This window comes from Pleurodeles waltl, chromosome 8 (genome assembly GCF_031143425.1).
Source record: "Pleurodeles waltl isolate 20211129_DDA chromosome 8, aPleWal1.hap1.20221129, whole genome shotgun sequence".
Taxonomy (NCBI): Eukaryota; Metazoa; Chordata; class Amphibia; order Caudata; family Salamandridae; genus Pleurodeles; species Pleurodeles waltl.
In genome coordinates this window covers 1052686420-1052710839 of record NC_090447.1, presented here as the reverse complement: position 1 = coordinate 1052710839, position 24420 = coordinate 1052686420, and the positions used below count along the sequence as shown (strand labels likewise).

Here is a 24420-nt window from a genome sequence, read left to right as displayed (position 1 = left end):
ATAGATGTATAGAGAGATACCATGTCAATAGTGACCAATTTATAGCCTTCTTCCCATCCAATGTCAGCAAGAATCCTCACCAGTATCCTTAATATAGGAACTCAAATTTTGTACTAACGGTGCCAGAAAGAAATCCACATAAGTAGAGATATTTTCATACAGTGCTCCACAACTCGAGACAATTGGACGCCCTGGGGGATTTTTTAAACTCTTCGGGAGGAAGTATATTGTAGTGTAGGAAAGTCCTTTTTTTTGCCTGATCACCCCCACTCTTTCTGGATAGGTACTGGTGGTTACTGACTCTTGGCTGTGCCCTGGGTACTGCTTACCAGTCCCAGGGCCAGTGCTCTGTGTAAAATGGATATGCAAATTAGGCTAATTATAATTGGCTAAGTTAACCTACCTATAAGTCCCTAGTATATGGTAGGGCATGTAGGTTTAGGGACCACAGCATAGGTGGTGCACACCTAGGTGCATTGCTGAGGTGCCCAGTGTCATTTTAAAAGCAAGCCTGCCTTGCTGGCTGCTTTTAAATTAAAGTTATATGCAAATTCGACTTTGGAATTAAAGGTACTTCCAAAGTTTTAAACTACCTTATTTTTACATATAAGTCACCCCTAAGGTGTGCCCTATGTGCCCCTAGGGCTGGGTGCCATGTAACTATAAGCAGGGACTTTATAAAAATAGATTTATAAGCCCTGGTGAGGTAAAAACAGCCAAATTCGTTTTTCCCTCATTGAAGTAAATGGCCTTCATAGGCTAGAATGGGCAGACTTTATTTTAAATTTTAAAGTCTCCTTAAATGTTACATACCAAGAATTTGGTATCAAATTGATTGTTATAATAAATCCCACAACTTCCAGTTGTTGGATTTAATATAACTAGTGCAGGTAAAAAGTTTAGACTTTACCTAAAAAGTTGCCAATTTCAGCTCTGCATTGTTTTTGCTGCTGTGCTCTGATTGGCCAGCCTGCAGCAGCTTCTGCCAGGCCACTTTAATGAGGTGTGAAGTGGCCTGGCTTTACACAAAGGAATGTGCTTGGGGGAGAGAATCTCCCCTCAGCAGATGGGGAAGCAGGAAGGGGGAGGGCTGCCAAACTGGTCTTCAAAGGCAGAGAAGGACATCTGGAGCACCCAGCAACACCCCCACATCCTGCAACCCCAGACAGCTAGGTGCCCCCTTGATTAGATTAGGAGAGGGCAGGAGAGGGGTGTGTTTATGATTTTTAGCCACACCAGTGGGTGGGTTCAGCCAGATCTCTCCTCCAAAAATCAGATTCATCCATTTTGGATTTTTAGAGACTGTTGCCTTCTGGGATGGATTTTTGCCACACTTCCCAGGAAGTGGTCATCACAGGGGGACGACCCTGTCCCTGATTGGAGAACCAGGGCCCCCCTGCTTTTCACCCAGGAGCAAGGATAAAACTGGCAGACCTGCACCCACGCCTCAGATCCCCACCAAATTTCAAGAAGAAAGAACTACAAGAAGAAGAAGGACTGCCCTGCTGGACCCCTGGCCTGCACCTGGACCCTGCACTCAGAAAGACTGCACCAGCTGCACACTTGGGCTTCACCACAAGAAGGACTTTGCCTGGCTTCCACTGGTTCAAGGAGGGACTCCCTGTTTGCTACAGGTGAAAAATTGCTAACCAGAGTCCCCTGCACCAACTCCTGAAAAAGTGACCAGCTGACCACTGCCCAGTGGCCAAAAAGGAGTTTGCGCCAGGTGCACTCTGGGAGTTGAAGTCCGCACTTCCCAAGGACCATCACAGAACTTCTGGACCCTTGGGGTGAGCTGTGGACCCCAAAAGAACCTTAAAAGAACATCTGGGTGAAGCCCCAGAAGTTTGGAAAAGATTGGAGAAATTTTGGAAAAAAGCTCCATAAAGTGACCGACCCGACGCGGAAATTCTAGCCGGCTTGCCTCAACCGCGACCCGGCCTGACTTCGTGGTTCGTCCCGGTAAAGAAAAACATCCGAAAAAAAGACTAAGTCCGAACGTAAAAAGTTGACCGGGACCTTCCAGCCATCGTATCCGAGAAGGGCTCCACGGACGTCGGATCAAGATCCAGGTTTACCCCGGTCGAAGGATTTTCATCTCGAAAAAACGTCTAAGTCCGAAGGTAGAAATCACCACCGAGGAAACCGACTTCGCGTATCCGGACAAGGGCTCCAGGAGGTCGGATCCAACTGGCAGGTTCGTCCCGGTGAAGAAAAACTTCAAAATAAAGACTAAGTCAGAAGGTAACTTTTTAACCGAGGCTTCCCGCGACCTGTAGCCGAGCAGGGCTCCATCGCGGTCGGCCTGAAAGTTTGACTTTGTCCCGGTCCTGGTGCAACCAGATGACCCGATTGGCGCTTTTTGTTTCTATGCGCTAGAAAATAATAATACTTTAAAAATTCATATCTCCGGTTCCCCTGAACCGATTTTAATCGTTTTTGTGTCATTTTAAAGATAAAAATATAAGCTATTTTTATAAATTGGTTTTGGATTTTTAAACTGTTTCCTGTGTTTTATTTAATTACTGTTGTGTGATATTTGAATGCTTTACACTTTGTCTCCTAAGTTAAGCCTTGACGCTCGATGCCAAGCTACCAAGGGTAGAGCTGGGATTAATTTACTGAGACCTAACTGTACTTTTGTGGAGGTTTGTGGCTTGTTGCTAGGTGTAGGTACCTACCTGCCCTACCAATAACCCATTTTCCAACAAAATTGGAAGCAGCGACGGGATCCTGTACTTGTGTTCAATATCACGTTACAGTTTTAGATAAAACAAATTAAAAATCCTTTAAATTGTCCTAGTGCAAAAATTGTTTTTAATTTTTAATTTTAATTTTTTTTTTTAAATTAATTTGGATTAATTTCAATTATTGAATTTTTGTAATTTTTCTAAATTCTTGTTTCCAATTTTTGCAAAAAGTTTTTGTTGACACAAAACTAGGGAACCATGGAGCTTGATCTGGCTAGCCTACCCACACTGACAGTAGTCCAGCTTAGGGGGTTGTGTATTGAGAGGGGGTTGCCTGCAACCACTAATCTCAGGAAGGAAATCCTGATTAAATCCCTGACAGCATGGGCTGAGGCCCAAGAGGTAGAGACAGAGGAAGCTCCAGAGGAGGAACCAAAAGAGGATGATGCTAACTCTAACCAGTCAGGGGAGGAAAGGCATCAGACCCCAAGTGAGGAAGAGGAGGAACGGTCCTCACTGGACACAGTCACTAGGGGCAGACCCAAAGCTAGTGGTAGGAAGAGGGTCCTTTCAGGAGGAGAGAACCCATCCATTAGGGAAAGAGAGCTGGAAGCCCAGCTAGCCTACATAGCTTTGGAGGCAGAGAAGCTTGCCCTAGAAAAGAAAAAGTGGGCAAGCAAAGAAAAAAAAGATGGAAGCAGCGAGAAAGAAACTGAGGTGTCCCTGGGTGGGGGTTTTGCCCCCAGATTACCCAAAGGGGTGGTTCCTGCCTATGTGGAGGGGGATGACATAGATAAGTGGCTGGGGGCCTTTGAGAGGGCCCTCCAAATGAGGAAAGTCAAGCCTCAGTACTGGGGTTCACTCCTTTGGGAGTTAGTTCCCAACTCTGGGAGGGATAGGCTCCTAACCATGAGTGGGGAGGATGCAGACTCATACCCCAGTATGAAGAGTTGCTTGACTAAGAAGTTTGGTCTAACCCCAGAGCAGTATAGGCATAAGTTTAGGGACACCCAAAAGACAAGCACCCAGTCCTGGGTGGACTTTGTGGACATTTCAGTGAAAGCACTGGAGGGCTGGATACAGGGCAACAGGGTAAGTACCTTTGAGGGGCTGTACAATTTGATTATGAGGGAGCACCTTCTAACTAATTGTGTCCAAGAGAGGCTCCGCCAGTATCTAGTAGACTCTAGGTTGACCAACCCCAGAGAGCTGGGGGAGGCAGCAGATGACTGGTTAAGAACTAGAGTTAACCAGAGACCCCCAGGGGGTGATCAGAAAAAGGGAGGACATGGTTCTTCTCAGGGGAAGAACCAAGGGAAAGATGACAAAAAACCCAAAGAGTCCTCACAAGAGTCCCCAAAAACTTCTCAGGGAGGGGGAGCCCCGAGCCAATTCACTTTTAAAGGGAAAGGGTATCAGGGAAAGAATTTTGATCCTGCTAAAGCAGGAAGGTTTCAGGAGCTTGCTAAGGCCGGCAAGTGTTTTGACTGTTATCAGCCAGGACATAAAAGAGGAGATGCTATCTGCACCAAGAAGCCCCCCACTGGTGGGCAATCCCAGGGGATTGCTAGTGTAGGGTTGGGGGTGGAAGTTGGCCCAGGGGTGGAATCAGGGTACACTGAAGTCACCTTAGTATCCGTGGGTGGGGTGGACATTGCAACTATGGCCACCTTACCTCCCATCATGCAGAGGTATAGGCAGAGGCCTAAAGTCAATGGGACTGAAGTGGAAGCTCTGAGAGATACAGGAGCCAGTGTGACAATGGTCACAGAAAAGCTGGTTTCTCCAGAGCAGGTCTTACCTGGTGTCTTCCACCAGGTGACTTATGCAGATAGCAGAACCAAACTCCATCCCATGGCTATGGTGAGTCTGGAATGGGGAGGTGTGACTGGCCCTAAAAAAGTAGCTGTAGCTCCTGCCCTCCCAGTAGAGTGTCTGCTGGGAAATGATCTTGAAGCATCTGAATGGTCAGAAGTGGAGAGAAGGGTCCATGCACAGATGCTGGACCTCCCTGAATGGGTGTGTGCTGTGACCAGGTCACAGGCAGCACAACAGGGAAATGCTGGACACTTGGACCCTGGAACAATGGGCCAAGCCTCCAAGAAAAAGAGAAAGAGCACTGGGTCTGGCTTGCCAGCCCCAACAAGTACAGAGGGTCAGGAAGAATCCAACCCTGAGGGGGAGGATCTGAACTCTGAGGGAGGGACACCTTCCCTGCAAACTCTGCCTGACTTGGCAGAACTGCAAGGGGCAGGTGGGCCCACCAGAGAAGATTTGTGCCAGGGACAAAGAGAGTGTCCCACTCTTGAGGGCCTGAGGCAGACTGCTGCCAGGCAAGAACAAGGGGATACCAGTGGTACCCACAAGGTTTACTGGGAGGATGGAGTTCTCTACACTGAGGCTAGGACCCTTAAAGAAGGGGCTACTAGGAGAGTAGTGGTCCCCCAAAAGTATAGAGAATTCCTCCTTACCTTAAGCCATGATTTCCCCTTAGCTGGTCATTTGGGACAGACCAAGACCTGGAACAGGCTGGTCAACCATTTTTTTTGGCCAGAAATGTCAGAAAAAGTCAGGGAGTTTTGCAGCTCCTGTGTCACCTGTCAAGCCAGTGGCAAGACAGGGGGCAAGCCAAAGGCTCCCTTAATTCCACTGCCAGTGGTTGGGACTCCCTTTGAGAGGGTGGGGATTGACATTGTTGGTCCCCTAGACCCACCGACTGCTTCAGGTAACAGGTACATTGTGGTGGTAGTGGACCATGCCACCAGGTACCCTGAGGCAATACCCCTCCGGACAATCACTGCACCCACAGTGGCTAGGGCCCTACTTGGTGTGTTCACCAGAGTGGGATTCCCAAAGGAGGTGGTCTCAGATAGGGGCACAAACTTTATGTCAGCCTATCTGAAAGCCATGTGGGAGGAGTGTGGTGTTACTTATAAGTTCAGCACACCCTACCATCCACAGACCAATGGTCTAGTGGAAAGATTCAATAAGACCCTGAAGGGCATGATCATGGGTTTGTCTGACAAACTCAGGAGGAGGTGGGATGTCCTCCTCCCATGCCTGCTGTTTGCCTACAGGGAGGTGCCACAGAAGGGGGTTGGATTCAGCCCCTTTGAGTTACTGTTTGGGCACCCTGTAAGAGGCCCATTGTGCTTGGTGAGAGAGTCTTGGGAAAAGCCTCTCAAGGAAGCCAAGGAGAATGTGCTGGATTATGTACTAGGCCTGCGGTCTCGCATGGCTGAGTATATGAAGAAGGCAAGCAGGAACCTGGAGGCCAGTCAGGAGCTCATGAAGCTCTGGCATGATCAAAAGGCTACCATGCCTGAGTATCACCCAGGACAGCTGGTGTGGGTTTTGGAGCCCATGGCTCCTAGGGCACTACAGGCCAAATGGACTGGGCCCTATCCAATCCTAGAGAAAAAAGGTGAGGTCACCTACTTGGTGGACCTTGGCACCCCCAGGAATCCTCACAGGATCCTGCATGTTAATAGGATGAAACCCCACCAGGACAGGGCAGACATGACCATGCTGATGGTCACTGATGAAGGGAAGGAGGAGGAGGGTGAACCTCTGCCAGACCTCCTATCCTCAAAGGAAAAAGATGGGTCAGTGGAGGGAGTGGTACTCTCTCCCAAACTGACAGATCAGCAACAACAAGACTGTAAGCAAGTCTTGGGACAGTTTGCTAGTCTGTTCTCCCTGACCCCTGGACTCACCAATTGGTGTGTCCATGATGTTGACACTGGTGACAGCTTGCCTGTCAAGAACAAGCTGTACAGGCTGTCTGACCAGGTCAAGGCCAACATCAAAGCTGAAGTGGCTAAGATGTTGGACCTGAAGGTAATTGAGCCCTCTGATAGTCCTTGGTCCAGTCCAGTGGTACTGGTACCCAAAGCTAATCCCCAAGGTGGGAAGAAAGAATTAAGATTCTGTGTGGACTACAGAGGTCTAAATGCAGTCACTAGGACTGATGCTCACCCCATACCTAGAGCTGATGAGCTCATTGACAGGTTGGGGGCTGCCAAATTCCTGAGCACATTTGATCTGACCTCAGGATATTGGCAGATTGCCTTAAGTCCAAGAGCTAAGGAGAGGTCAGCATTTTCCACACCAGAGGGCCACTTTCAGTTCAAGGTGATGCCCTTTGGGATGAAAAATGCTCCTGCCACCTTCCAACGGTTGGTGAATAGAGTCCTATCTGGGTTGGAATCTTTTAGTGCAGCTTATCTGGATGATATAGCTGTATTTAGTTCCACCTGGAGGGACCACCTGGTCCACCTGAAGGAAGTGCTTCAGGCCCTGCTTCAAGCAGGCCTGACTATCAAGGCAAGCAAGTGCCAGATAGGGCAAAGTTCTGTTGTGTACCTGGGCCACCTTGTTGGTGGAGGCCATGTACAACCTCTCCAGCCCAAGATCCAGACTATCCTGGATTGGGAGGCTCCAAAAACCCAGACTCAGGTCAGGGCCTTTCTTGGCCTGACTGGGTATTACAGGAGGTTTGTTCAGAATTTTGGGACCATAGTGGCCCCTCTGACTGGGCTTACCTCCAAGAAACAACCCAAGAAGGTCATTTGGACCCCAGAGTGTCAAAAAGCTTTTGACACCCTAAAACAGGTTATGTGTTCAGCACCAGTGTTACTGGCCCCTGACTATAGCAAGGAGTTTGTAGTGCAAACAGATGCTTCAGAGGAAGGGATTGGGGCAGTGTTAGCACAAGTTAATGAAGAGGGCCATGATCACCCAGTTGCCTTCATCAGCAGGCGACTACTCCCCAGAGAGAAGAAATGGAGTGCCATTGAGAGGGAGGCCTTTGCTGTGGTTTGGTCCCTGAAGAAGTTGAGGCCTTACTTGTTTGGCACTCACTTCCGTGTACAAACTGACCACAGACCTCTCAGATGGTTGATGCAGATGAGGGGGGAGAACCCAAAACTGTTAAGGTGGTCCATTTCCCTACAGGGGATGGACTTCACAGTGGAGCACAGACCTGGGACTGCTCATGCCAATGCAGATGGCCTTTCCAGGTTTTTCCACTTAGCTGATGAGGACTACCAGGGTGTAGGTTAGTACCCATCACCTTTCATCTGGGGGGGGGCAGTGTAGGAAAGTCCTTTTTTTTGCCTGATCACCCCCACTCTTTCTGGATAGGTACTGGTGGTTACTGACTCTTGGCTGTGCCCTGGGTACTGCTTACCAGTCCCAGGGCCAGTGCTCTGTGTAAAATGGATATGCAAATTAGGCTAATTATAATTGGCTAAGTTAACCTACCTATAAGTCCCTAGTATATGGTAGGGCATGTAGGTTTAGGGACCACAGCATAGGTGGTGCACACCTAGGTGCATTGCTGAGGTGCCCAGTGTCATTTTAAAAGCAAGCCTGCCTTGCTGGCTGCTTTTAAATTAAAGTTATATGCAAATTCGACTTTGGAATTTAAGGTACTTCCAAAGTTTTAAACTACCTTATTTTTACATATAAGTCACCCCTAAGGTGTGCCCTATGTGCCCCTAGGGCTGGGTGCCATGTAACTATAAGCAGGGACTTTATAAAAATAGATTTATAAGCCCTGGTGAGGTAAAAACAGCCAAATTCGTTTTTCCCTCATTGAAGTAAATGGCCTTCATAGGCTAGAATGGGCAGACTTTATTTTAAATTTTAAAGTCTCCTTAAATGTTACATACCAAGAATTTGGTATCAAATTGATTGTTATAATAAATCCCACAACTTCCAGTTGTTGGATTTAATATAACTAGTGCAGGTAAAAAGTTTAGACTTTACCTAAAAAGTTGCCAATTTCAGCTCTGCATTGTTTTTGCTGCTGTGCTCTGATTGGCCAGCCTGCAGCAGCTTCTGCCAGGCCACTTTAATGAGGTGTGAAGTGGCCTGGCTTTACACAAAGGAATGTGCTTGGGGGAGAGAATCTCCCCTCAGCAGATGGGGAAGCAGGAAGGGGGAGGGCTGCCAAACTGGTCTTCAAAGGCAGAGAAGGACATCTGGAGCACCCAGCAACACCCCCACATCTTGCAACCCCAGACAGCTAGGTGCCCCCTTGATTAGATTAGGAGAGGGCAGGAGAGGGGTGTGTTTATGATTTTTAGCCACACCAGTGGGTGGGTTCAGCCAGATCTCTCCTCCAAAAATCAGATTCATCCATTTTGGATTTTTAGAGACTGTTGCCTTCTGGGATGGATTTTTGCCACACTTCCCAGGAAGTGGTCATCACAGGGGGACGACCCTGTCCCTGATTGGAGAACCAGGGCCCCCCTGCTTTTCACCCAGGAGCAAGGATAAAACTGGCAGACCTGCACCCACGCCTCAGATCCCCACCAAATTTCAAGAAGAAAGAACTACAAGAAGAAGAAGGACTGCCCTGCTGGACCCCTGGCCTGCACCTGGACCCTGCACTCAGAAAGACTGCACCAGCTGCACACTTGGGCTTCACCACAAGAAGGACTTTGCCTGGCTTCCACTGGTTCAAGGAGGGACTCCCTGTTTGCTACAGGTGAAAAATTGCTAACCAGAGTCCCCTGCACCAACTCCTGAAAAAGTGACCAGCTGACCACTGCCCAGTGGCCAAAAAGGAGTTTGCGCCAGGTGCACTCTGGGAGTTGAAGTCCGCACTTCCCAAGGACCATCACAGAACTTCTGGACCCTTGGGGTGAGCTGTGGACCCCAAAAGAACCTTAAAAGAACATCTGGGTGATGCCCCAGAAGTTTGGAAAAGATTGGAGAAATTTTGGAAAAAAGCTCCATAAAGTGACCGACCCGACGCGGAAATTCTAGCCGGCTTGCCTCAACCGCGACCCGGCCTGACTTCGTGGTTCGTCCCGGTAAAGAAAAACATCCGAAAAAAAGACTAAGTCCGAACGTAAAAAGTTGACCGGGACCTTCCAGCCATCGTATCCGAGAAGGGCTCCACGGACGTCGGATCAAGATCCAGGTTTACCCCGGTCGAAGGATTTTCATCTCGAAAAAACGTCTAAGTCCGAAGGTAGAAATCACCACCGAGGAAACCGACTTCGCGTATCCGGACAAGGGCTCCAGGAGGTCGGATCCAACTGGCAGGTTCGTCCCGGTGAAGAAAAACTTCAAAATAAAGACTAAGTCAGAAGGTAACTTTTTAACCGAGGCTTCCCGCGACCTGTAGCCGAGCAGGGCTCCATCGCGGTCGGCCTGAAAGTTTGACTTTGTCCCGGTCCTGGTGCAACCAGATGACCCGATTGGCGCTTTTTGTTTCTATGCGCTAGAAAATAATAATACTTTAAAAATTCATATCTCCGGTTCCCCTGAACCGATTTTAATCGTTTTTGTGTCATTTTAAAGATAAAAATATAAGCTATTTTTATAAATTGGTTTTGGATTTTTAAACTGTTTCCTGTGTTTTATTTAATTACTGTTGTGTGATATTTGAATGCTTTACACTTTGGCCCTCATTCTGACCTTGGCGGGCGGCGGAGGCCGCCCGCCAAAGTCCCGCCGTCAGGTTACCGTTCCGCGGTCGAAAGACCGCGGCGGTAATTCTGACTTTCCCGCTGGGCTGGCGGGCGGTCTCGTTCAGACCGCCAGCCAGCCCAGCGGGAAAGACGCTTCCACGATGAAGCCGGCTCGGAATCGAGCCGGCGGAGTGGAAGCTGTGCGACGGGTGCAGTTGCACCCGTCGCGTATTTCACTGTCTGCGCAGCAGACAGTGAAATACATGTAGGGGCCCTCTTACGGGGGCCCCTGCAATGCCCATGCCAGTGGCATGGGCACTGCAGGGGCCCCCAGGGGCCCCGCGACCCCCCCTACCGCCATCCGGATCTCGGCGGTCCGACCGCCGGGATCTGGATGGCGGTAGGGGGGGTCAGAATCCCCGCGGCGGTGCAGCAAGCTGCGCCGCCGCGGAGGATTCAATGGGGCCGCGGTACACTGGCGGGACCCCGCCAGTGGTGCCGGTCCGACCGCGGCTTTACCGCCGCGGTCGGAATCCCCATTGAAGCACCGCCGGCTTTTCGGCGGTGCTCCCGCGGTCCTCCGCCCTGGCGGTCAAAGACCGCCAGGGTCAGAATGAGGGCCTTTGTCTCCTAAGTTAAGCCTTGACGCTCGATGCCAAGCTACCAAGGGTAGAGCTGGGATTAATTTACTGAGACCTAACTGTACTTTTGTGGAGGTTTGTGGCTTGTTGCTAGGTGTAGGTACCTACCTGCCCTACCAATAACCCATTTTCCAACATGTAGGAAGTGTCGGATTTTCATTTCTAAGGAATGTTTTTTCAGCATCATTTAACAAACCAGCCTCATACCACGAGTCCAGATATCTATTCAACTCAAAGATCAAATCATTTATGGGATTTCTTTGCAGTTTCAGATAGTGATTTTTATCATTTAATTGACGGTATGCCTCCTGCATTTATTGCTGCTTTTCCATAATCACTATGTTCCCACCTTTGTCTGCTGGTTTGATTTCCAAGTTGTTATTCTCCATAAGTGCCTTCAGTGCCTGCTGTTCTCGTATAGTGATATTTTCACTTTTCTTATTCTTGATCTTAACCATCTTATCAAGATCCTCGATTACCAAATCATGGAATATATCCATTCTATTACCTGGTGATAAAGCTGGACAGGATTTAGATCTGGGCTTAAAGTCTGTACGACAGTGTTTAGATGTTTCAATCCGCAGCTCCTCCAATATCTGTGTCTCTGTGAGCTGATCGTCTTCAAGATTGTGCATCAAATCAAATGCAGTTTTAATATCAGATTTTAGTTGAATGGTCAGAATGGGGCTAGTCACACCCCCATCATTATTGGTCACTTTTTTAGGTGCACTCTTTGAAAAGAATTTCGCCAATTTTAGTTTGCGTACATATTTATATAAATCCACTCTAGTTTCTATATAGTCATGATGTTTTTCGGGACAGAACATGAATCCCCTATTTAATAGGGTTCTCTCATCTTGTGTCAATTAATGATTGGAGAGATTAACTATTAAGTTTACATCCTGTTCCAATTTATTTGGACTGCTCAATTCTTTTTTGTGCTTCTCAGTGGGTATCCTCTTATTTTTTCTAGGTCCCCTCCTTGTTTTCCGATGTTTCCTCGTTCTGTTCCAAATTTCTTCCCTCTTCCTCATGTTTGGCTTCTGCCTCTGCCTTTTGGTGTTCTCTGGTCCATGTAGATCAGTTTCATTTCGTCTAAAAAAGTTACTTTCTTCACATTCATAGAAGTGCCTTCTCCTTCACTCAATTCCACATCCGATTCACTTAGCGATGTCTCTGGGGAAACAGTGGTTTTCTCAGTTCCCATATTCGTTTGTTGTTTCAATACATCAAACCTCTTAGCAAATGTTAGAATTCTGCCAGTTTCATAATCAATTTCACCCCTCCTAAACTTTCGCTGTTTACGTTCCTCTATTATGCTTTCATATTTCTCCAGATTATTTTCCATCATGATTCTCATTTTTTCCTTTCCTCTTCCTTATTCAACGCTATTATTTTTTCTTCTATTTCCTGTATACTTTTTACAATCTCCTCAATGTCCTTCTTCGCATATTTAATAATAATATGCATCATATTCTTCGAACATTCCATGGTATTGGCACCCCATTCCTATATATATATATATATATATATATATATATATATATATATATATATATTAAGGGGAAGGGGTGTGCAGCTCCCTTACTGAACCATAGTTGACCCCAGGAATTCCATCCCCTGAGGCCAACTGCATTAAAATGTAAAGCAGGACACGCGACCTTCCTCCCTTAGCTTTATTAGCCCCCCGGACCACATCCCGGACCAAAGCCAGTTAAAAGGTGGAGGGGGCATACTCCCCACCAAGCGTTTTTGGACCCCGAAGACCATACCCTTGCCCAAATCTGATGAAAAAGGGAAGGGGGGTCTCTTTAAAAATGTCACAGCCCAAGCAGATGGGCGTCTCAGCACCTTGTGAAGGCTTAAGAATTGGTGGCATGTGGTCCCCCTTAAAAATACTTTGTACCCTGGGGAATGAGGTCCCTGAGGCCACATACAGCTCAGGGTAGGAGGCCATGTGCCCTCCTCCCCATAAAATTAATTTTGGACTCCAGGGACAGAAAACTAATTGGGAGGAGGGGCTCATGCCCCCCTCAGTTAATAAACAATGCAGTCCCAGGCCACTATTTTGGTTGCTGTTTGTTTTTTTGCAATCATGGGGAGTCCTGCAGGATCATTGCAAAAACTATCATTTTAGGGGGACAGGGTATCCCTACCCTGCCCCTTATATGATTTATTTTTGCAACTTCTGGGCATGGGACTAAGTCCCCAAGTCCTGTAATGGATGCCAGCAATATTTTATAATGTTGCTGGCAGTCAAATCAAGTGCCCACTCCCTCAGACGTTTGAGTCCTGTAAGAGCAAGATGGCCCAAGGGAAAAAAGCTCCCTTGGCTAATCAGCACTCTCTGGGCCTCATTTGAAAGGCTTCTGGTGCAGGGTGGCATAGCAAGTCCCTAGCTGTGCCACCTTGCACCACTGGGAATGGGCAAAAATGCACTGTATCTACAAGATATGGCACATTTCTGTCCTCTCCCCCTGCGTTGGTGCACAAATTGCTGTCTGGCGCCAATGCAGAGACACCGTTGCACCATGGACACTGTCCTGCACAGAAACAACCACAAGAATTGTTTTCCTGCAGAATGCAGCACAAATAAAAAAGTAAAAAACAGGGAGAAATAAAGATATTTTTCCCCATTGTGTCACTTTTACACCACCCCTAAGGCAGTGTAGGAATCTGACACATTCCCATACATGTAAATCTGGGAATGCATCAGATTCCTTTGGGTTCCATGGGTGTTGCGTGGGAACAACCCAAGCAACACCCATGGAATCGAAAGCTTCCCCAGATCCAACTGACTAGATATACAAATATTTTTAAACCTACAAAAACTACTGAATGGATTCACACCAAATCACAAAAAGCGCAACCTGTGCATCGAAGTCTAGCTTCCTGCCAAATTTGGTGTCATTCCACTCAGCAATTTTTGCTGTAGTCTGGTCAAAAGAAGTCAATGGAAAATGCATGCAATTTTTTGTTTCAGGTTGCCACTTTTTCTCACCCTGCCCGAATTCGATGGATCACCCCAAAACTAAGCTAAAATAAGGTGAATTTACATTTTTGGGAAATTTTTGTGACGATTCTTCAAATGACGACAACATTGTTGGTAAACCTTGTTTATGGAAAACCAATCCAAACTATAACTATACAGTGGCAACTGACATTGGTTAAAAAATGATACATAATTTCATAATTTATAAATAAACTTTAAGAAAGAATATTTAATACTTTTAATATTGTGTTGTGTACGTCCAAAACGCTGTATTTATTTTATTTAAAAAAATCATATTACATACATCAATATTATATAAATATAATGCTTATGATATCAATATAATATAAATGTTAATCATACCTGTGATATTCTGACCAGCTATATTTTAATCTAATGATGCTACAAAGGCAATATTATTTTTAGAGAAAAACAATATTTCCAAGTCAATATTTTGCTAAACACTTTATTCAGAGCCTTGACGAAAAGGTTTTCTTTAAAACACGTGTTTGCTTTTGAAATGTAAACAAGGCCTTTAAGAAAAGATGTGTTGTATAAACTGTAAACGTTTTGAATAAAGAAAGCTGTAAAATTATATTGGATCGGGGTAGTTGTATGAATATGGACTGACAGAATCGTATTATTTTTTACTTACTATGTTGTAAACAATATGTGGCAATGTGGACATCCTTTCAAGAATATACAGGTTATAAACATGACAGTGGGGACTGGTATCCGAGGATCAGGTATGGGCTACATATCTGTACATTCCATTGTATTGTATATCTGGGAAAGTAGTGCTATACCTCTCCACTCATACTAGTATACAGAACCTCGCATGTGTAACCCTTAACACTCATGAACCTTCTGATGATCATTGCTTATGAATACCTTCCCTGTTTCAGTGCCTAAGGTATTACCCTTGTGACTTGCCTCCTGTCAGACGTATGTTTGCAAGGGCTTCTGTTACGGAGAAAGTAATCTCAGTAAAAAGCACATACATGGGTCGCAATAATACAGGTGGCCATAATCACCAACGTTTTGTCAAAAGTTTAAAGGGATCAAAGGCAAAACATTGGGTAGATAATTTTGAGGACAGGGTATTTCTCACGATGATCATCTATTTAAAGCACCGAGCAAACAGAGACATTAAGCAGGAGCTAAAAGATAAAAACTTATTTTCGAGGCAGATATGTTCAGTTTTTGTGAATAGGACAGCACAGCCACACAGACGGATAATTCTAATTATGGGAAGTGGTCTGTAACTGGGGGGGGTAAATGCCAGGAGAGTCGTACCACTGGCAAGTCAGTGGGCATCTTGTCATGATCTAAGTGACTTCATAAAGACGTATTACTGACTATTCCGAGACATGGGCAGAGAGGATTTGAATACTGGCCGTGTAAAATCTGAAGGACAGATTATAGCTTTTGCACAGGCTTTGCATTATAAAAGTGACGAAAACCTGTGCGGTTAGGTTTACTGTGCAATCCAAATCTGCTTTGCACTGAACAGTTGCCTGAAAATAATGAAAACTAGCACAACACACTGGTTTGCATTACTCTGTGTCAAGGGTGTGTTGCATGTATGGAATTTGGGCATTCCTGTCCAACCACCCTTGTTTTTGACACAAAACCTTACCTACTAACATTATAGTAGAAGGCGTTTTGCATGAAAAGTTACCTGCAATTGCAAGCAGGCGTTAAATTAGAGAAATGCTTTCATTTCTCCTACCTTTTCCCATATTGCATGTTTGCTGCACTGTACAACACACATCCAATGTGAGGAGAGTTTTAAAGTGTGTCTAGGCATACTATATTGTACTGGAAGGATACCCTTCCAATACACAACCTATACTAAACTCATGCAGACATTTTTTCACTATGGTGCAAAGGTGTGTGTGTGGTGCGCTCTAAAGGGGAGAGTGGGATAGTGCCAAATCTCTGTAGATATGGCGCTTTCCTGCACACTCTCTCACACAAATTTGTGTGTTGCACTTAGTTGAGAAAAGTAACTTGCCTTTGTTGACTTTTTTTGATTTGCATATTGGAACATCCATGTTTTTAATTTCTGATTTCTTTGAACCGTAAGTTTTCAATAACAATGAATGGCGTATGCTATCGGTCATTTTCTCTTTCAATTCAGATTTAACTTTTAGGTTAGTTGGAAAGTGCTATATTGAGTAAATAAGTGAATTAGAATGCAATTTTTCTGTACTTGAGCCGAATCTACATTTTCTGCATGTATTAAACTGCGATCCTTGTTCAGTCAGGCCATTACACTTTGCCTATGCACCCCTGCATTGGCAGTGCTCCTTTAAAAACATAACCCTGCCAGTATCAACTATCTAGTTCTTTTAACATTAAACCGTAAATGGCTTTGAAGTTAATTTCTTTTGCAAAAAGTAAAAGAATGAAATATATCCTACAGCATCCCTTGATAAAAATGCACTCTGTGTGCGAAAACACGTTCCAGCATTTGTTTTTTCACCTCGCAGGCAGTCAATGATTGTTTTAACCACGTTTAAAGCGACTCCTGCAAAATACAAGTTGATCGCATTTGATATCTGTGTTTTTACTCAGTAAAGTCTTTGCGCTCTGGTACCGCTTGGTCTTTTACCCAACCACTGATGCGAGATACACTACTCAGATGATTCACGCCGACGTGTGTGGCAAAACAAAACAAAGAAAATACATTTTCAAAATGTTTTTCTTTCTTGTCATAATAAAGTTGTAGTGTAAAAGCTCAGAAGTTAAAGGCAAAATGTAACGGTTTGTCACAATTATGTCTCGTATTGGCAGGTGTTCTGCACTTTCTCTTTGATAACTAGACGTATAAATTCCAGTTCTTAAAGCTTTGCAGCCAATTTTAGGGCTCATTTGTTTCCCTGACAGCAAGATGTATATGCTGCCTAGCATACTGGATATTTGAGGCAACAATTCAGCACTTTGTGCTTTGCTTGTTTCACAGGAAGAAAATAGTAGCCATTTTTCAACTAAGGCATACCAGCCTGGGTGTTTAGCAAACAAATGGGTATACGATGACCTGTGATGTCCTAAAATTGCTACATTTTGCGAATGATACAATGATATATGAATTGCTACAGGAGTGCTGAGGCAAAGGTTAATTTGCAGTCCACAAACTTTACTATGGTAATTTGTTATTTTTGAAGATCTAATGACTTCATCAATTCTCCTCAAAATTGTTTTCCTTGATGCAATACAACGAGTAATTCTTTTAACGAATCTCTTTAAGCCAGATAATGTCAGAGTAACCTACAATTATGTAGGTTATTTATATTCAACCATTTCGTTCCAGGCTACTAAAACGTTACCCTGAAATTGCAATTACACTAACACTCTAAGCTTAGAAAATCAAATGTGATGTTCTTATCAGGATCATGACAATACTTTCGCTAATGATACTTTACAGCTGCTTCTTCAAAAGATGTCAGTGTTGTGCGTTGAAGGTCAGATGTTTTAAGTGGAGATAGGTGCCATTTGAAGAGATTTTGCGAAACCATTAGTGCGTGCCTATCATCATTTTGCTAGGCTTTTTTTATTTTGCCATTATACTACAATTATTCAACATTTGTATTACTATACTGTCGGAGATTGTATGTGTCACAGGTCCAAGTGAAGCCAAGTTTTTTCAATTCCTTGCTGGGAATTGTATTCCTAATTGTATACCCATATAAACAAGGCTGCAAAGGAGCTACATGTGTAGGGAGCAGGTAAAGTTAACAATAGATAGGTCTTTGTCAAACCCTTAATTTTCTGAGACTACAAGGATTCTTGTGTATGAAACTATTCATCTGCAGGAAAAGATGCAACACTACCTAAGGTTTTGAGATTCATTAAGCTATTTAAAATAATTATTGATGACTATGCTTTAGCATAATGACGAGGAGATAAATCACAGTAAGGCGCAGCCTTTATGGAGTCCGAATGTCCTAATTGCCTCACAAGTGGCTTGGTTATTTAGCAAAGCCACTCCCATTAGATCAATTTTATAAGATAATGGAAATCAATAGATATTATCGAGTTGGGCACCTTAAGTGCACATGGTGGGCTAAATTGTGTGAAACCTATGAAGAGCTCTAGAACTGTGCTAATCACCCCTCCCTTTTCAATAGGCAGTGTTAAAGGACATCAGTTTATCCTAAGGCCACACATAAGATCATAGTGGAATTTTTTTATATAAATTTAGACAACCTAAGTTCGTTAAGATGTGGGGAGAAGAGGTCAGAATTTCAGCGAATGGAAAGTGTGCTATATTAAATGCAACAGAAACCTAAGTAGATCCTTGTAGATACATACAATGATTACTCGGTATTCCATAGTCTAACCCTATAAAGTAAGTTTAAATATGAAGATTGAGGTTTTTCTTATGTCTTTAACAGAAAAGTTATTTCTTTGTACCCTCCAACGTTAAATTGTTTGTGGGTTCTGTTTCGCAAGATTATGTGAAACAATAAATCATAATTTTCCAAAAGGAATAAAGGTTTGTTTTTGGCCATTGCAAACATTTACAAAGAAAACACTTCAATAACAAAATAAATTATACATCACATTTACAAAGAAGCAAGCTGTTGTGACCCAAAAGACTAAGTAAAACAATAGGCATATAAGTAATAGCATTATGAAGCGTTAACACACATTCTGATAAGAAAAGCAAAATTACATTATTAAATCGAGACGGTTGAAAGCAAAAATAATTCTGATTCAATGGAAAATTGACTACCAATGATATAGCATTTTTTTAGCAAGGAAGTTCTGAAGAAAGAACTTTTATTGTAACAATTGTAGGTAAGGGCCCCATACATTCTTCTGCAATTTCTTTCTGGCTGGTATGTCAAAGAAAGTCCTTCCTAATAGGCATGTAATGACATCTCCTTTACCCAATTGCTTATAATACGTTTGATGAGGACTTCCAACTTTGAAGTTGAAGGGACTTGGGGTCATATTTATAGACTGACGTGTGTGAATGAATTATTGAAAATTGGCAGTTCACCATTCTTTCACTATAAAATATGTGATGGCACAGGAGCAGCGGGAGAGGTGCCTAGGGCAAAGGTGACCCCAGACCGAAGTCTTATCTCTGAGATCTGGCTCTCAACAGGGAGTGCTAAAGAATAAGGAGAGTAGGTAGTGGTTTCATCAACCACAAATACATAACATTTTTATTGTTGAATTTTATCACGTTTCTCGATGCATCCCTTTGCTGCTGATCTCTGGCCTGCTGCTGCTCTGCCAAATTGGGATAGGCTACCTCTAGTATGTGACTCATTGTGGAGGCCATTGAGCACCACACCTTTTTCACCTGAGATGCCCCTCATAGCTTATGTGATGCTGTCAGCTGACTCTACCAACAGAGGTACTACCAGTTTCATGACTAGGATGATTCTGTGCATGTAGAACCCGGATTTCTGTTGTCTGTTGCTGAAGCTGTTTTGTTCACATTAGGACTTTGTGCTCTTTACCACTGCTAGCTAGTTATAAAGTGCTTGTGTTCTTTCTTTCAAACATGTTAACATTGTCCTACACATAATTGGCACATTTATAATAATTGTAGGTCCCTAGAAGATGATACTACATGTACTCAGGTCTGTACATCATATTCTACTAGTGGGCCTGCAGCACTTGTGCCACCCACTGAAGTAGCTTTTTAAAATATGTCTCAGGCAGCCTGACACTGAAGTCTGTGTGCTTTTTTAAACTTCCATTGCAACCTGGAAAAATATACCTTTTGCCTGGCCAAAACCTTCATTTTTAATATGTATATGTTACCCCAAAGGGAGGCCGTAAAGGCTTCTAGGGCAGAGTGCATTGTGTTTAAATAATTTCATAACATTTTAAGTTTTACATGTCTGAGCTGCGAAAAACTCCTAATGTTGTATTTTCAATATTGTATGTCCTATCTCACCCAGTGACTAACACTGGATTACTTTATTACATTTAATAAATGCTAACTTTATATTTGGAGCAGATAGAGATATGTTCAAAATAATTTCAATTTAAAATAGTCTTTAATTGTGGAGTTGTATTATACATCACTATTTTGAAAATTCCACTTTTTAAAAGTTGGCATTTCCCTGTCCCAATTATTTATGCCTTCCACCAGTGTCCTGGGGCACAAGACTTTGAATTGCTCTATTTTTGGGTTTTGTGTATTGCTTCCAGACAGTAAAACAAAGGGGGCTTAGGTGTGAGCAGGATGACTGGAAGGGGCTGTACCCAGTGCCACTTACAATTCAAAGGGCTTTGTCTCCTGTTCACACAAAGGAGCCCCGACACAAGACATTCCCTGTCATTTGTCACCCCAAGAGTTTGGAGTCTTGACGGGGAAGAGGAAGGCTTGCCAGAACCAGATGTTGAGGTAAAGCAGGAAGCCTCCAAACACAAAGTTTGGTAACATGTATAAATACTGGACCTCCAGAGCCACTCATCAATCATGGTTGGGCCTGTAGAAGGCCTAAAGGAAACACTGCTCTGCCGCCTTGCTTCTGAAAGGATTGAGACTTCCCTGCTGCCCTGCTGTCCAAGGAAGGAAGACTGTATGTGTTCCTTGAACTCAGGACCACCAGCTTGACTCAGCAAGCTCAAGAGAACCTATATCCTACCTGCCTGCTGCTGCCGATCCCTGCTGGAGTGGATCCTAGTCCTCCAGTTGTGTCCCACCAGATCTTGGACCATTGGAATGGTGCTAAAGTTGCCTCCTTCCACCAAATTTCAGAACATGGGACTTAAAAAATATTTTACTAAATCTGTTTAAGAACCAGAAAGAGACCAGGACCTACCTGCAAGTTGACACAATAAAGGTGTATCTCCAGTTGGATCGACTTTGCTTCAGCTCTCGCTTCTTTCTTCTCCACAACAGAAAATCCCTTTCAGCTGGACTTCTAAACAGCAATATCTCATGGAGTCCTCTTTCACTAGTGCCTGAAGCTTCGTCCTCCAATAAAAATATATTTTCAAAGTTTAAATAAAAGATACAGTCCAAACTTTTTTGTTATGCATTTATAAATATTGAAAGTGATCTAAAGCGTTAATTAAAAAAATGTAGTTATAATTTAGTAAAAATAAATAGTACATGATTGTGTGTATTTAAAAATTGTTAAAATATTTTATAATTACTTAAGAATGTTTTGTACTTTTAGTTTTTTTTAAATTAAGTTATATTCATTTATATTTTTAACTAATTTACATAACGTAGTTTCATTTAACATTATTTTCCATGGAGTTTTGTTTTAAGTGCCTAAGTTCATTATTGTTTGTGGAGGTGTATTACAGTACAGATGTGTGGCCATTGTGGTAGTCGACTTTCTACTGTTTCTTTTTGGCAGTTGTAACTTACATTCGTAAATTTGCCGCCATCCAAGTTTTTTTCAGTCGTTGGAGACTTTTAAGTCTACATGTTTGAGCAATCTAATATGTACATTTTGTTAATGGCCTATAGTAGTACATTTACTCAAAAGTGGAACAGTAAATTACATGTGTAAATTACTCACTCCTTTTGTGACACCTAGCACAGAAACAAGTCTACTTGTATAGGCTCGCCAGTTTAGAGGGTGAGCTATTGGTCAAAGATACACATTACTGCTGCCCAGTTGGTGCTTAGGCTTCCTGGCACTCAACATGAATGTGGTTGAGAAGTGCCTAATGATGCGGCTGCAGCATTTGCTGCCTTCTTTTCTGAAATTAACTGGTGTAATTGCTACTTTGTTATGTTGTTAGACAATGCTCCTGTAAGAGAGCGAATAATATGTAATTAGGGAATGCTATTTCTGTCAGGTTGTATGTTGCATTGTATTATACTGGTCCTTTTAATGTTTAAGTGTTGAAATGCAGTACTATATTGTGTGGCACATCGGAAAATGGATGCCAGTTCTGTAGCCTTAGTGTATCACTGGTCAAGAAGTGTACAAATATCCTGTAGTTAGTATGGGATGAATTTCAGGGCGCCATTACCAAGCTTGCCACATTTCTGGTGTCATAGTCATAAGTCTAACATGTTTTCAGAAAGCACTGTTGTTGATACGTTCATGTAAGGCACTTTTAATCTGAGGCATATCTTTTATATGCTTCAGATATTTGCATGGAGAAACACTCTCATAGTGTGATATATATACTGAAAATTGTTGTTAGAGTCAATACCTAGATTGTATGTATTTTTTCAGTCCGCTTCACTGCATTGTTTTTAGGCTGGTGTGACTAACTGAGAACATTTTTGTGCAGCACTGCACTACTGAGGTTAGCACTTTGAGGTTGCAAGGGGTCTTCATGCTGACACAGGTCTCCATTACTAAATTTTAATTTCACACTCCAATGTATTGTGGGAATTGAAAGTGATGCTTCTCTTAAGTTGATGTAGAGGAATTTCTATATCATTGAACAATTATTTTCTGGCTTTTATCACATATCAAAGCACTGAATCTTTGGTAACATCAAGTAATCTGGTGTATAATTTAATACTTGGCCTTAAGGCCATGTATGCTTCATGCCTCATCTAAACTGGTACTGTAGAGTTGAAACATTTGAGAGTGGGACACTCATTCATATTTCAGAATTAGCAAAGCTGCAACAGAAAAAGGGAAGTGGAACAATGGCTACGTTAGCCTCTTCCAGGATTCCCACAATGATGGTCTGCTACCGAATTGACTCACATTTAACTATCTTTGACAAATGTGCCCTTAACTTAAATTTCACACGCCTCATGTTCGCTACTAAACCATGAGTAATTGTTGAACTGATATTATTGGGGTGTCAAGTTCTTTCATCTCAACTCCCTGCTATAGCTGGTATTTTTTTCCAGTTGATTAGTATTAAGTATTATAAACTTGACAACATGAACTTTCACACAATTGTGGATCTTGTAGTCTATGCTAAATTAACAATTTTGTACACAAATATTGAATGCAAAGTTATTACAGACAACAAAGTCACACCAATCATGAACTATCTATGTAGGGTCTGTCCCTTCAATAATATGGAATGCTGCTCTTTTGTAACATACTGCAGCATACAAAGTAAATGTTGTTTTTCAAAATTGCCATGCATGATGAATTATTAGATGCCACACTGTGTATTGCATGGGGCTGAAATGAACATGTTGTCATGAGAATGGTCAGCACAGCAGGAAAAAAGGCTCACAATAAACTATGGTCCTGCTACTTCTTTTTTGTGCAATATAAATACTGTGTTTTCATAACAGTATCCACTCCTAACTTTGATGGCAACATTGCCTTCTGTCTGCATTATTTTAATAACCCTCTCATTCTAGAGCTACAATTTAAATGGTCAATGTGACCCTCAACCTTTTCCTAAGGCTTGTGGTCTAGACTTGAAAATGAGTAAACAAACTCTCAAACACAGTTGTTTAATATGTTTATTGTGCTATATTGCACTGCGAGGTCAAATTGTCCTTTTCAGAATTCTGGTCCAAATTACACTTTCCCGACTCAGTGAACTGACCCACAAGAGTATGTGTCCTACATTGATTTTTGAAAGTGGATATTTTACAAGTTCACTAGGTACAAAGAATGGGTTGAAGTGATTTGTATATGTTCCTATGGATTTTGCTCATGACTTGACAATATGCAGGTGATCTACAGCAGGCATTCCACAAAGACAAAGACACAGCTGTCTAATGAATAATTTTTTTCTTCATTATTTGCCCAGTCTATAAGCGCCTCCTCTAATATGGCAGATAATGCACTGTTGTTACATCAAAGTGGCTGTTCTGCGATGACAACTTTACAGCAGTGTATTCACAAAACTCTTAGGTCCCCTGTGTATATAATGTAATATTGTTTGTGTGTATGTGTGTGTGTGTGTGTGTGTGCATCCTACATGTTATGGCGGGGAGGCCCCTGGTTTTCATGGACAGGTGTCCATCATTTTGAAAAAGGTGGATGAGTGGTAAAGGCAGACAGGCTGTATGTCTGTGGTTTCACACTTCATGATTGTCCATACACCAGTGAATAAACTCTACTTATGTGATAGCCAACTGCTGGTGAAGAATCTTAAATATGGAAGACAATAATTTCCCCTTACATTGGAAGTTACTATTATTCAACAAAGTTATTACAGCAGTGTGGCCACCAAACTCTAAGTGGCCCTCTATGTGTATGGTGCATGTTTGCGTGTATATAATGATGTGACAAAATATTGAACTATGGAAACAGAAAGTGCAAAAAACATCACACACAGCTTTTCTTTTAATTATCTTTTTTTAATCAGTAGTAAAACAAAAGACAGTGGGGAATGCGAAATACTCGTAAGGTATATTGTCAGCTGCATGCTCAAAAATACAAATACAATACAGGCTTAATAAATAAGAAGATAGCTATATAAATCTGCATACAAGTATTGTGTATTTGCTGAAAAAGTATATTTCAGAAATAGATAAACAATGCCTGTAAACAATGGTACTTTTGTTAAAACAAGCAAATAAGTAATACTCTGACTTTGTGAGCATAGTTGTTATTTGCAACAAGCATTGTTTTATTTAGAAAAGCAGTGGTCTCAATTTAGGCTGAACTTTGCAGATATATTATTCTATACTATGAACATGATTATCACTGGACAGAAGAACTTGATTTTCAGAAAATGTCCTTTTGATTTTGGAGACTTGGAAGTGCTACACAGTGGAAAAACCAGTTGGCCACTAA

General features: G+C 42.9%; 1 long non-coding RNA gene across 1 annotated transcript in view; it reads right to left on the bottom strand.

Annotated features, from left to right (window-relative positions):
- The window catches only part of LOC138249184 (uncharacterized), a 229788-nt gene that overhangs the window by 3971 nt on the left and 201397 nt on the right, over positions 1-24420 (bottom strand). Inside the window, exon 2 of the long non-coding RNA XR_011194765.1 lies at positions 20548-20702. This is a non-coding gene — a long non-coding RNA (uncharacterized lncRNA). The remainder of the gene's footprint in view (positions 1-20547; positions 20703-24420) is intronic.